The sequence below is a fragment of the Zootoca vivipara genome, chromosome 4, assembly GCF_965207765.1.
Source record: "Zootoca vivipara chromosome 4, rZooViv2.hap1.1, whole genome shotgun sequence".
In the NCBI taxonomy this organism is placed as follows: domain Eukaryota; kingdom Metazoa; phylum Chordata; class Lepidosauria; order Squamata; family Lacertidae; genus Zootoca; species Zootoca vivipara.
In genome coordinates, this window is record NC_142587.1 from 84,920,258 (window position 1) to 84,933,950 (window position 13,693).

Consider the following 13,693-nt stretch of genomic DNA (forward strand, 5'->3'; position numbering starts at 1 on the left):
CCATGTTTGCATTTTGCCTATATCCAGTGCTATTTTTCTAGAAAAAGAGGTGCCGGAACTTGCCATGAACGCCTCCCTCTTTCTCTTAGAATGGCAAGGGCATTCACCTGAGAGGTGCCAGAACTGAGTTCTGGTGAGTTCCGACTGAAAACAAGCCCTGCATATGCCCACTTTGATACTTGGGCCACCCCACTTTCACATGAGGCACCCTGAGGTCAATGTTGCTTGAAAAAGCTTGCCACCCCCACTCCCTGCTTTACACCTTATGCTGGTGTGTTGCATGAGATAAGCAAAACTAAATCCCTAGCTCAATCTCTTGCACAGCAGGAAGCATCAGAGGTGGGATGGCTTACCTGTGAGATGCTGTTGGACTTCAACTCCCATCCATCCTTCAGCACCTGCTATGCTGGCAGGGGACGGTGGGAGCTGGAGCCCAACAATATCTAGAGGGCCACAGTTTAGCCACCCGTGTCCTCTGAAACCAATGCACAACTCACTAATGGCTACTTTTCCTGCAGCTCACAGTTTTTCGAGTCCAACCCCTAATGACTTCGGAGCTCATCCACGAAAGCCATTTACGTAAAGTCTGTACACAAAAACATAGTGCGGACCATATAAAGCCTTCGTTCGAATGGTGTACAATCTTTATGGAGAAAATGGGCGCAGATGAGTGGCCTAATCATTTAAGTAATGAGAATTTTACACTTATCTAAGGAGATTTATGAGGACAATTATCCTAAGCAGGAGTTTCTAGAATGAGAATTATTAGCAGTAATAATTAACCTGCAACGGGAGGGGGGAAAGAGAGACTGATTTCTCAGTGTGTTGGCTTAATCATAATTGAATGAATGACTAAATCTACCATTTTGGATATTTAAAATAAATTTGAACTCATGTTGATGATAATTATGACTAATGGAAAGGGAGGAGAAGAGAAAAATCCACACAACTTTGCACATCTAATGGGTTACCTTCCTGGGAAACCTGAGAACAGAAAACTCGAGCATTTGTTAGGTGGCAAATCAAGTTGGTAGGGAACGAACGGCATCTTGGTATTGGAAACAGTACATCCAAACTTTCTTCATTGTTTCTGTTGGATCTGCTCATTATTTTAAATTTGACCCACCCCCATTTCAAAAGCTTCAGGTGAGCAACCCACCCACCCACCACCCCAGCAAAAGAGAACAACATTTCATCCCCCACTCTACTCCAGTTGAACCCTGGTCCCTTAAAGGTGAGTCTTTGGTCACTTTCAAAGGCTGCTGAAAATCCACCCCTTTCCATGGGATGCAGCTCCAGAATTTAGATGGGGAAGGGCAATTAGAGAAGCACTACAAAAGCTTCTCTTTATGATGTTTGAGCCTGACCACATACGTTATGAGGATGTGCCAGTAGTTCTTGACGGTTTTTGTAAAATATACAGAGACTGAACTATTTGGTTTAGCTGATCATCTTCTCCTTCAGAGGATGGACCTGCTCAGTGGCAGAACACTCACTTGGTATGAGAAGGTCTTAGGTTCAATCCCTGGTGTCTCAAGACAGGGCTGAAAATGACTCCTGCCTGAAACCCTGGAGAGCTGCTTCTGCTCAACCTAGACAATACTGAGCCAGACAGAAAAACGGTCTGACTCAGTATATGGAGCTTCCTATGTTCCCAGGGCCGTCTTAAGCAAATCCAACGCCGTGGCGCAAAGGTCCCTCCGGCGCCCCCTCCCTTTCCCCAAGCTGCTCTCTCTCGCCCTGGCTCAGGGTCCCCAGCACCACCAACCCAGGCTTCCCGCCACCCCTCACCTGCTGTGTGGTTTCCCGCTGCCAGCCCAGGTCACGCCGCCGACCCCTCTCCGCCCCAGCCAGTGCACAGGCTCCCGCCACCTCCCTGGCCCGGAGGCTGTGTGGCCCAGTGGCCACCATCCACACCAGAGGAAACAAGCATGAGCGGTGAATTCTGGGTCCCGCAGTGCGCCGCTTGTTCCCCGGCTGGCTGGTCCACTGCTGCCTCTGCCTGCACTCTCTCACTGCGCTCCCAGTGGCCCTAGGAGCAGGAGGCGGGTGCCACACCGCCGCCTGTGCCCCGGGCGTGGTGGTGGTGGGGTGGCGGGTGCCAGATGTGGAGGACGCCCCTCGGGAGCCGCTCTCGCCACCGCCACTCCCGCAGGCGACAGCGGCTCGGCAGGCAGCGGCTGAGGGGATTCCTGTGGGCCGAAGGAGAGGAGGAGGAGACAGAGCCCATAGCTGCCAAGTTTTCCCTTTTCTCGCGAGGAAGCCTATTCAGCATAAGGGAAAATCCCTTAAAAAAAGGGATAACTTGGCAGCTATGGACAGAGCCATAGGGCTCAGACATCAGCTGTCTGGCGGGCGCAGTAGCGCCCCTGGTGGCCAGGCGCCCTGGCGCATTGCGCCACCCAGCCCAGGCCTAGAGACGGCCCTGTATGTTCCTATTTGATTTCCTTCATCTATGATGACATCCTTTCCCGCTTGCGATTCAGAGCAGCAATTTGGCCTCACAACAACCCTCTCATGTTAGACGATTGTTAGGTTGCCATGAACATGATCTACTCAAGTACACTCATTGAACCTCCTCATTAAAGAGGCATTTGCTGCTGGGTTTCAAACCAAACGAGGATGTAGAATAGTCTCACCGAAACTACTGTTGGAGCAACGGGCCTTACACCCACATCCAGACACATGGGTTTGGAGTTTATTAACATATTGGCAATCTTGTGATTTTAATTATGAATACTTCAAAAACTGCCAGAATTTTAAATTTCCACACTCTAAATTGAAAGGGATGTCCTTCCAGAAATGCAATATCCCATCGACTAACTGCTTCTGTCACATGGCTTTCTTTTTCAGTGAGTCAACCCTGCTTTGCACTATGCATCGGTTTCCTTGTTTTTAAAGGTATGACCTAGCAGTTCGAAAGCACGTCAAAATGCAAGTAGATAAATAGGAACCGCTACAGCGGGAAGGTCAACAGCGTTTCCATGTGCTGCTCTGGTTTGCCAGAAGCGGCTTTGTCATGCTGGCCACATGACCTGGAAGCTATACGCTGGCTCCCTCGGCCAATAATGCAAGATGAGCGTGCAACCCCAGAGTCGGACACGACTGGACCTAATGGTCAGGGGTCCCTTTACCTTTACCTTTATGCCGTGGACCAGCAAAACACAAAAAAGTAAGGATTGTTTGCCAGAAGCGGCTTTGTCATGCTGGCCACATGACCTGGAAGCTATACGCTGGCTCCCTCGGCCAATAATGCGAGATGAGCGCGCAACCCCAGAGTCGGTCACGACTGGACCTAATGGTCAGGGGTCCCTTTACCTTTATATACAGTATATCATAAGCAGTTCCAAAAAAGTGAGTTTTGAATTGGGAATAGTCCCTGCACTGTTGGGATAAAGGCATAGCTGTGGCTTCTTCAGAATCTCGCATTCTTTCACTTTCTCATTTAAGTGGAATTTTTGCTCTCTACATCTTTTAATCTTAAACACGGGCTTACTGGCTGTCCTATTTTTAAAGAAGAGTGTGTGAGAGAGAACATTCATCCTTTCTACATGACTGATCACACCGTGCCTTTTAAGGGATTCCTTTCTCCCCCCTCCTTTTCTTTTTTTAAATCTCACTACTCCAGCCAACAATGACACCAATTATGGTAGTTGGTCATGGGCCTCTAACCTAATCAGCACCCTAGCAAGATAAAAGAACCCCCCCCAAAAAAAAAACACCTTAGTCACCATTAACTAAAACAGGGATGATCCTCCAGATGTTTCATAATCTCTAACTATTATCCACGCTAGTTGGGCCTGGTGGGAGTTGAATCCAATAACATCTGGAGGCCACAGGTTCTCCATCCTCCCTTAACTAAAGACCAGCATATGAGTTGTGCCACATCAACTATTCAAGTCTTTAAAATGAACAAGCCATATCTCTTGGATCAACCTGTCCAGACACACGGAGAAAGCACATACTTCCTGACACACACACTTCACTTTTCTAAGTGATCTGAATAAAGGTCAGCTCGGATAGAATTAATCTGACCCTTAAAGACATAGAGTTGAAACAGGAAGTAGGAAGGAGTGTCACTCTTCCAACTTCCTCCTTCATCTCTATGTACTTCTGGGGTTGCCAGACTCAATAGAGAACAGGATTTATGTGCCTTTAATTGCCCTGCTCTCTTTTGAGTCTGGAAACCTTAAAGAGAAACCGGCAGACCCTTTGCTTGGAAATTAAACAAAGGGTCTGCTGGTTTTTCTTTAAGGTTTCCAGACTCAAAAGGGATCAGGGCAATTAAAGGCACAGAAGTCCTGTCCTCTATTAAGTCTGGCAACCCTATGTACTTCTCAAGCGGGGGGGGGGGGAGAGGTAACCACCCTCACCATCTCATGACCAAAGGGGCAGTGAGTGCGGAAGGCTCAGAGGTTTCATAGATACCAGGGACAGACCACAAGATTGAAGAGCACTTTGGTGTCCCCTGAACTAGATGAATACCTACATCTGCAAAGTTAATTATCAGGCTTTGTTGCATTACTAAAGGAAGAAGCTTTTACAGCCAAAAAGTGCCATCAAAACAACTATCTACGGTACATGTCTCCATTGCTATTGTTTGATGCATGTGTGCTAAAGACTGTGATATATCACAGAGTGGAAGATCTGCAGGATCCAGTTCTCTGAGGCTCTCTGGGTTAAATCCAGAACCTTGGGCTATGCCCAGCTGCCAGTACACATAATGAAATGCTGTAAACACCTTAGAAAGCGCAACTACTTCAAACAACCAAATTATTGTGTTACAGATAAGCAGAGACCCAGTGTCATTTTTTAAATAAAACATTGTTTCGGGAAGAGGGAATTTAGAGCAGAAATGTGTGAAGCGGAAGATGGGGTGCTTAACCCTTTCCCACCCACTATTTCTCTGCTCCAAACCGCTCTCCCTATAGTCTACAACAGGGTCCCCAAACTAAGGCCCGGGGGCCGGATGCGGCCCAATCGCCTTCCCAATCCGGCCCGCGGACGGCCCCGGAATCAGCATGTTTTTACATGAGCAGATGTGTCCTGTTATTTAAAATGCATCTCTGGGTTATTTGTGGGGCATAGGAATTCATTCATATATTTTGAAAAAAATATAGCCCGGCCCGCCCACAAGGTCTGAGGGACAGTGGACCGGCCCCCTGCTGAAAAAGTTTGCTGACCCCTGGTACACCCTACCCTTTCCAGTAACTTCCCCAAAGCCCATCTGCCTTACTGAGTTTCTATCATGAGTTTCAGAAAGCAGGATGTGTGCCCTCATTTAGAATTCTTTTCTTTGTGTCACTTGTCTTCTTTCCTCATGAAATACTTTTGCACGTGGATTTATACTGGGTTGGTCCTTTGTAAACAAAAACAAAAGCAAACAAACAGTGTGGTAATCCTCAAATTCCAGTTCTGGAGAAGACCTGATCCCATTCAGCTCATGGTCCCCGAAAACTACCATGCTGGGAAAATGAAGTATCATCCAACCTTTAAGGCGTAGAGAAAATGACCACAGTGATTGTTTGCTCAAACAAATACAGTAACTGCATCTGGGGATGTAATTTAACAGCCATGTTCAGACATTTCCTGTCATCCATCAGTTACCCGATCAGCAAGCAGAGCTGTTTTCCCACAGAAAAGGCTTGTTATTACCACACTTAATTCAAGGGAGACACTGCCGGGCTTCAGAAACAGAACCAAAAGGAAATATTTCCAACTTTCCAAAGTGGCAAAGTGAGCATGGAATGTCAATTTCCTTCCTCTTTTTCCGATTCACATCCAGTTTCTGAAATATAACCTTCCTTGAACTATAACAAATTGCAAATGGAAGAGATGTATTAGTTCTTCGTGAGCCACAGATTCCCCCACCACCACCGCCTTTCCTTTTCTGTAACACATTTCGAAGGCAAGGCATTAGCCAGTTTTAAAATACCAAATGATAGGATTTCTATGAACTCCCCAGAGTCCACATCAGGCCACAATTTAATTGATCGCCATGACCTTCACTTCTGTTCTTGTGCTCACACAAGCTCTGCCCCCCCCCCCCTGCCCAAGTTACAGTGGTACCTCGGTTTATGAACACAATTGGTTCCGGAAGTCTGTTCATAAACTGAAGCGTTCATAAACTGAAGCGAACTTTCCCATTGAAAGTAATGGAAAGTGGATTAATCTGTTCCAGAGGGTCCACGGAGTACTTAAACTGAAGCATTCATAAACTGCAGCGAACTTTCCCATTGAAAGTAATGGAAAGTGGATTAATCCGTTCCAGACGGGTTCCGCGGAGTACTCAACCTGAAGCGTACTTAACCCGAAGCATGGGTGTAATTGGTTCCGGAAGTCTGTTCATAAACTGAAGCATTCATAAACTGAAGCGAACTTTCCCATTGAAAGTAATGCGAAGTGAATTAATCCGTTCCAGATGGGTCCGCGGCGTTCGTAAACCGAAAATTCGTAAACCGAAGTGTTCCTAAACCGAGGTTCCACTGTATTTCCCTCAAAGCGAGGCATGTTTAGCCTGTACTAAGTTGCTTGTTTGCTGCTATGGAGAACAAATAAGGCAAATTCGACGGGCAAAAATGCAGCACTGCCCAGAGATCAGATGTGAAAGGTTTTCTTTTTAATGGGGTCCAACTGCTTCAATGTACTCCTCTATAAGTGCATGACTGAGCGTCAAAGAGTTTAACTGGTGCTTCTTTGTGTGGGGTTGGATAGGTTGGGATTGCACAATAAACACACATCTGCCTCCAATTTGTTGCACACAGCCTGCTTGCTGTGTCTTACAGTTACCCCTTTATTGCAAGGTCACACTTTAGCTGCAAGCAAATCACATTTTCTGGGCACTCCAAGGCCACATGTCACACTTCCTCAGGGTGTTCTGTTCATTGTTCTTCTCACTGCTGTGTGGCTATGTACCAACTGTGATTCATTTGATGATATATACCACCTTAGGAACATTGGAAAGTACCTTATACTGAGTCAGACAGACCACTGGTCTATCTGCGCCATTGCTGTCTACTTTGACTGGCGGTGGCGCTTCATACAGAGGTCTCTCCCTAAGACAGCATGTGCTCGACCACTGAGCTACCTCTTCCCTACTTGCGGCCAGTGCTTTTTTCCTGGGGGGATGCCGGGGGACGCATACCCCTAAACATTTTGTGAATCTAAGTTTGGCCTCATTGAGGGGCAGTATTTCAATATGGGGTGAAGTGGGGTGAAGTGAGGACTTTGGGGTGTTTCCAGCTGTATCTTTCTTTTGCATTTCTTTGTGAGCATTTGCTGCCATTTCCCCCCTTTGTTTGATGCAATTTTATCTCCTACTTCACTGCAAGGTTCAAGCAGTGGACCCCTGACAGTTAAGTCCAGTCGCAGATGACTCTAGGGTTGCAGCACTCATCTCGCTTTACTGGCTGAGGGAGCCGATGTTTGTCCGCAGACAATTTTTCCGGGTCATGTGGCCAGCATGACTAAGCCGCTTCTGGTGAACCAGAGCAGTACACAGAAATGCCGTTTACCTTCCCACCAGAGCGGTACCTATTTATCTACTTGCACTTTGACGTGCTTTCGAACTGCTAGGTTGGCAGGAGCTGGGACCGAGCAACAGGAGCTCACCCCGTTGCAGGGATTCGAACCGCTGACCTTCCGATCAGCAAGTCCTAGGCTCAGTGGTTTAGACCACAGCACCACCCGTGTCCCCATTACTCCTCATCATAACAATATTTTATTATTGAACCAGGCTGTGAGTTGCCTTTGCAACTCTGTCCATGCAGCCACATACCTTTGCATCATCATTTCCATCGGAGTACAAGCCATTATTATGCATCCCACCACCTTGATGACTATTATGCAAATTTGCTGATGGCTCAGCTGCACAGCCTAGACAAATATTTATCATGCTTAAAGCCTCCCCTTGCAAATGGCAAAGCAGAAGGTAGGGGCCATCTAGTCATTTATCATGATCTGTTAGACTAACTCGCTGCCTTGACATAGGGGAACATCTGGGCCTGCTGTGCTTTGTTGCCACCTTCCCTTGTTGTTCTATAATAAGGAGAGGTGAGACTCATCGGCTGCCGTTGTCTGTTAATAATCTCACAGCTAATGACTGCCACATTAAGAGAGGCTGCTGTTAAGGTTCTGATGACAGCGATTTCTGCATGGGCCACTTCGATGATTGCATGTTTCCAGCACTGTGAAGAAATGTGTCAAAATGAGTTTCCTTTGCCCAGTATTAAAGAGCTGTGATGTCATGGGCTTAAATGACATGCCTAAGAAGAGACGCTGATGGATTTCACCATGCTTGGACCCAGAATCAGATTTCAGGGGCCGTGTTTTGAAGCTAAGAGCCAGTGGCTTTTGCAAACATCGGCCCCATAAACAATGGTCTTAGGAGCAATCCATTGTACAGGGTTTTGGGTTTCAATCTCCATCTGCCCAGAAAATCTTCACACTGCTTTACGTCAATGAGACTTACCCTTTCAGGAAACAGACCTGAGCAGTGTGGAGTCAATTGTTCTTATTTCCCAGGAGGGTTTACCAAAGGTGGGATGTGGATAGCCCTGTTTTTGTACAATTCTGCCTCTTGCCTTCGAGCACACGAAGTTACCATGTGCTTCCTGTTTTCCTACTGTGTTTAGCATTCCTAGAAATTTGGCTGCAATTTCTCATTCCTCGTTGGTTGCGTAAAGGAAAGGGACATAATACTTGCATTCCAGACAAGTGTAATACAGGCATAAGAGGAGAAGAGATGGGAGATATCTTGGTTCCTTGGAATACTCACCAGGATTGTAATGTTTTATTTGAGCCGGGCTGGTAAATTATAATGAATATTTATTAATGTATTTTTATGTATTTATTTCAAAAAATGTGTGTACCGCTTTATTATAACAGGAGAAAACCCAACAACCTCAATTCAGTTTTCAAAAAGAATGAAAATATCAGTCAAAAACTACTATTTGAAACATTCAAGAGATAATTAAAATCAACGATAAGCCAAAAGCCAGATTAAAACACATGTCAACATTCTACATTCCCGGATAGGTTTGCCCAGTACTTTTTTCTTTCTAAAAAAAATTAATGTTTAGAGGTACTCTCTTATTGACTCAAGAAAATCACCGTTTTATAGTTCAAATCGGGAAAAATAAATACAGTAAATGGACAAAAGTACAAAGATTCACAAAATGTTTAGTGGAAACAAAAAATAAAAAAAATCCTTCCAGTAGCACCTTAGAGACCAACTAAGTTTGTCATAGGTATGAGCTTTCGTGTGCATGCACACTTCTTCAGATACCTATGACAAACTTAGTTGGTCTCTAAGGTGCTACTGGAAGGATTTTTTTTATTTTTTGTTTCGACTACATCAGACCAACATGGCTACCTCCCTGTAAAATGTTTAGTGGTATGTGTACCGCTGTGTACCCCCAGGACAAAAAAGCACTGGGTTTGCCTAAACAAAAACAAAAAAGTTTTCCCTTTTCTCACGAGGAAGCCTATTCAGCATAAGGGAAAATCCCTTAAAAAAAGGGATAACTTGGCAGCTATGATTTAGCAGGTGTCAAGAATTGTACAGTGAAGGCTCCAACCTGATATCAATAGGCAGGGCATTCCAAATTTGGGATGCTGCTGGTTCCACAGTTGCTTTAGCTTCTTCTCCCAAGTTCAGGAGAGATAAGATGAATGTTTGGGCGCGGGAAGCAGCATGGCAGCATCAGTCTCTGGTCTGTCTGCACAGAGTCCACACACAAATGTAAACACACCTAGATCACTCACTATTATTACGGCTACATACACAGAGACTCTTCACTAAAGATGGATGTGTCTGTCAATTTCAGTTTCTCGCAGTTCTCATTTTCCCAATCTTAATTTCATTTCTCCCTACCATTTGCACATCAGGTAGCAATTATTATTATTTTAAAGCCTTCATGAAAAATGTGTATGCATTTTCACGTGCAGATCACTGCTGAATGCGTGCATCTTTTGTACATATAAGCATTTTTGCAAGCAATTCCCCCTGATGTAATGCATTTATCTGCATTATTTTCACAAATATAAGCATTTTTGTACGTACATATTTCCCCCAATATGATTTGGCACATGTTTGTGAGTTTTGAAGCAAAGCTACACAATCAGAGGAGGGAGGGAGGGAGGGAGGGAGGGAGGGAGAGAGAGAGAGAGAGAGAGAGAGAGAGAGAGAGAGAGAGAGAGAGAGAGAGAGAGAGAGATATGAATGATTTTGAAAGAAAAAGGAAATGTTGGATATGGCATGATTTTTTAAAACTTAAGTAACTTTTCCCTTTCTTCATTGCCACAAGTTCCAGTCTGGGCTAAACATCTCTGTAAAATTGCTTCGGTAAGAATTTAATTTCCCTGTTCACTAGTTTTATACCATTTAATTAAGGAGCAAATTCTCCATCACAACTTGTCTTAAAGAAAAATATTCTCAGCCCAAACCTCTTTCAAGGGTGGGAGCGAATCTCTCTGCAACTCAAAGAGATTTGTTCCCCTAACCCTCTTGCAGTTTAAGACGGGGGGGGGGGAGAGGGGCAGGAAGAGGTTGCTTCTAACAGTAGCAAGCTGTGAATTTTTAATATATTCATTACCAGGGAGAATTGGGACATTGTTGAAAAAGTATTTCACAAGCGTCTATGTATTTTATGACTGCCTAGTACAGGGTCCCCAAGCTAAGGCCCGGGGGCCGGATGCGGCCCAATCGCCTTCTAAATCCGGCTTGTGGACGGTCCGGGAATCAGCATGTTTTTACATGAGTAGAATATGTCCTTTTATTTAAAATGCATCTCTGGGTTATTTGTGGGGCCTGCCTGGTGTTTTTACATGAGTAGAATGTGTCCTTTTATTTAAAATGCATCTCTGGGTTATTTGTGGGGCATACGAATTCGTTCATATTTTTTTCCAAAAGATAGTCTGGCCCCCCACAAGTTCTGAGGGACAGTGGACCGGCCCCCTGCTGAAAAAGTTTGCTGACCCCTGGCCTAGTACTACAGTTGGTGTGTTGCAGAGGTTTAGAGTCATGGAGACCCAGGCTCATATTACTGTGAAAGTCAGTCACGATCTCTTACCCTAACCTCCTTACAAGATTGTTGTGAGTATAAAATGGGTGGGCAGCATATAGACTACATTGGTCTCCTTGGAGGGAAGATGGGGTCTAAAATGTAATGAATAAAAGCATCAGCCAGTGATCAGGGTAGATGGAACTTGTGACTTCCGGCACCTCTTTTTCTAGAAAAATAGCACTGATTCTTAGCCAGCTGAAGACCATCGAATCATGGTCCATAGCTAGGATGCTAAGACACTTAGAAGTGAGGCCATGCTAGTGAACTTAGCATTTTTTGTTGAACAACTAGATCAGGCACCCCCAAACTTCGGCCCTCCAGATGTTTTGGACTACAATTCCCATCTTCCCCGGCCACTGGTCCTGTTAGCTAGGGATCATGAGAGTTGTAGGCCAAAACATCTGGAGGGCCGCAGTTTGGGGATGCCTGAACTAGTTATTCTGGAGGATGTTAGTAGGAGGTACCCAGATTAGATAACCATATTAACCCTTGCCTCCTGAAGTCTAAAATGTAATGGTACGAGCAAGGATGATAACTGCATAACTTGACTCTTTGTCCACATTTTCTAAAGATGTGTGACCATGTGAGATGGTTTAGCTTCTTTTCAAAGAAGGAGATAATCACCCTGTATGTAAATGCTTTGCGTGTTCTTTGGCATGGTAAAAATATAGCACTTATCACAGTTGTGGCCTCGCGAACAGCCTTTAAGTGCTGTTTGCTTAGCTGGAAGCAGATGCCGCAGGCTTTGACAAAACAACCCTGCCCCATGGTTTGCAACTCTTAAAGGGCACACCTGGGGCTGCATTAGGAAAAACAGATGGGCGAGATGTTATAGCGGCAAGAGCTAATTGGACATCCCACTGGTGGATGCTTGAAGTAATTGGGGGCTTATTGTGACATATGTTTACCTTTTCACTCGTGTTAAAGATATTGTTTTGCTACTCACCATGAAATAAGCTACTGGCCCTGCGGTTTCAGCACCTGCAATTCTTCTTTGAATTTTCTGTACAGTGGACGTAATAATAATAATAAAAAGCACATGACTTTTCTTTTTCTTTTTTCTTTTTTTGCATCTACTCCTCTTTGTGGGTAAATATCCTGACCTTCAGTAAATCACCGCCATCGTGTGAGCAATTAACCTTCAGCTGAAAATGGCCCCGGTGAGAGTCAACTACTGGGAAATTATTCCAAACACTCTGCTGCACCATGGTGGCTTCCACATTTGGAAGCCAAAAAGCAGCCGTGGTCCATTGCATTCAGTTTTGCTTCTCATGCCCTCAGTTATGCATCTCCCCAGACCATCAAGAAGCACAACGTTTTGTAACTTCAAAAGGAATGGCCTGCAGGTAAGAAATTGCAAATTGTGAATGCATTGGAAAGGTATCTTTGCCTGCATCTGTGCAAGCTCTAGGGCAGGGGTCGGCAACACTTTTTAGCCGTGGGCCAGTCCACTGTCCCTCAGACCTTGTGGCGGGTCAGAGAAGTGGCACCCGGGGGGGGGGGGCTGGAAGAAGAGGCAAGGGGAGCAAGTAGCCCTCCTCCCCACCCCACCCCAGCCCTAGCCACTGCACTTACCTGCCCTGGGGCTGCCACCGCCGCTGTCACCACCGCTGCTGCTGCTTCTCGTGGGTAGGCAGAGCGAGCTCGTCCGCTCCACTCTCTGGCCTACAGGAGCACCAGGGTGGCGGCAGCAGAGAGAAGATGAGCGGCGCAAAAGGGCTAGCTCCGGAGAGGGGCTGCTTAAATCAGCCCAGCCCCCTTCCTCCTCTAGGCAGGGCGGAGAGAAGCCAGGAGGAGGGAGGGAGGAGGCGCTGCTGCAGTGTGTGTGGGGGGGGATGAAATGGTGTGGGGGGGAATGGTGCAGCCCAAACAAACAGAATCTCCATGCCAATCCACGGACAGTCTGGGGGCCAGATCCTGAAGGCAATTGGGCCTGATCTGGCCCCTGGGCCTTAGTTTGCCGACCCTTGTTCTAGGGATGCTGGAGAATTAGGATGAAAATGGAAGAGGAATTGGAAGTTCACAATATAATTGTTGTTCTTTTCAAGTCTGCAAACGACACGTGATTAATGGCTGGGGCTTTTTCTACATTGTTTTGACTTTTGATTTCCATTGAAACGAATTCAAATTACATAACTTAAGTTAAAAGGTGAGACAGATAGTGAGTGTGACCAGCAACAGCTGTCTTCTTACACACTTAGCCAGGGCTCTTGTCACATTTCACTCAGTATCACTGCCATGCCATCTTGCTGGTGTCAATCAGAGGCGAGATCTTCTCAAGTTGTGAGGAGCCAGGGGGTGGATCCGAACACCCTCTGACCATTGAGGGGGCCCAGCCCCCTCAAAAAAAGGTGGGGACTGAAACTGCCACAGACCCTAGGTGGAGTTGGTGTGTATGTTCTCATTTAACAAGTCCATGTTTCGTTTATGCTTGACTCTCCCAGAATATGAGTTGTGTAGAATATCAGCTCACTCTCACCAACCCGCCCCGTTGTACGGTAGCTGGAATCTGCCCTGTCTTTGCTTCATCAAGCTCAATACAAACTCTCACTCCAAGCTATAAATGTGGTTTATTCTGGTTATAAAAACAGCCATGACTTTCAGCTCAGAGCTATGATTTCAGCTTG